Source organism: Ylistrum balloti, unplaced genomic scaffold (assembly GCF_031769215.1).
Source record: "Ylistrum balloti isolate Yb309-2 unplaced genomic scaffold, AGI_CSIRO_Ybal_v1 Utg369782, whole genome shotgun sequence".
NCBI classification, from domain to species: Eukaryota; Metazoa; Mollusca; class Bivalvia; order Pectinida; family Pectinidae; genus Ylistrum; species Ylistrum balloti.
In genome coordinates, this window is record NW_026781970.1 from 3,239,614 (window position 1) to 3,241,186 (window position 1,573).

Genomic DNA, 1,573 nt, shown 5'->3' on the forward strand with positions numbered 1-1,573 from the left:
GGTTTGTCTTTTTATCTCATGCCTTGCGAATTCAGATTTTTTTTTTCATTTGAAAGACATAACCACAACATAACACCTGAAAATCTCAATCATGATATTACACCTGAACATCATGACCATGACATTACACCTGAACATCATGACCATGACATTACACCTGAACATCATGACCATGACATTACACCTGAACATCATGACCATGACATTACACCTGAACATCATGACCATGACATTACACCTTAAAGTCATGACCTTGACATTACACCTGAACATCATGACCATGACATTACACCTTAAAGTCATGACCATGACATTACACCTGAACATCATGACCATGACTTTACACCTGAACATCATGACCATGACATTACACCTGAACATCATGACCATGACATTACACCTTAAAGTCATGACCTTGACATTCACACCTGAACATCACAAACCATAACTTTACGCATGTCACACTCGATTCTACATTACACCAAAAAGTCATGCTCACATGATATTACACCTGAAAGTCATGACCATGATATTACACCTGAAAGTCATGACCATGCTTTGACAGTTTTTGGTTTATAGTTAACTTCACAGCATATACATGTACCAGCAAACTGCTGGTTTGAAAGTTGGCATGTTCACCCACCATGCAAATATCAAAACCCATGAAACTTTTGCATGAACCCTAGCATGCTCTAACTAATGGTAAATATCGCAAACAATGAACACTAGCATGCTCACACTCGATTCTAAATATCACAAACAATGGACCTTCGCATGCTCACACTCGATTCTAAATATCACAAACAATGGACCTTCGCATGCTCACACTCGATGCTAAATATCACAAACAATGGACCTTAGCATGCTCACACTCGATTCTAAATATCACAAACAATGGACCTTCGTATGCTCACACTCGATTCTAAATATCACAAACAATGGACCTTAGCATGCTCACACTCAATGCTAAATATCACAAACAATGGACCTTCGCATGCTCACACTCAATGCTAAATATAACAACAGAAGGATTCATTGTGTGTTCTCACTCCTCGCTAAATAGTAGGACTGATGAATTATGCATGCTTACATTCAACAATAAATATTACCACCGATGGATCCTTAGCATGCTCACACTGAAAAAAATTGTCAAGTTCATATTTGTATCTGTGCTACTTTTCTGTCCAGTTCACTACCTGGCCACCTGCCTGCTATATTGATTTGGATTAACTGAGTAGGGACAACTAGGCACCAATGAGATTTTACATAAGCAATTGCAAAAAAGATTCAAACAATATTGCAATTTTCATTGCAATAACAAACTTCAAATATCAAATATCAAGATGGCCGTTATTTGGCTATGCTTTTAAAAACTGTCCCAAAATTTATCAAGCACAATCATGGCCCAAGCGGAAGTCTACATACAGAAATTGAGAAAGATAAACTAGGCCCTTTTCAAAAAATAAGGATAATACTTATAAAAGGAAAGATGAACGACATAGGGCAATTTGAACAGACACCATCTGAGGACAGTGAGCTTAATGTACAATGATAGAAAATATCACAACAGACA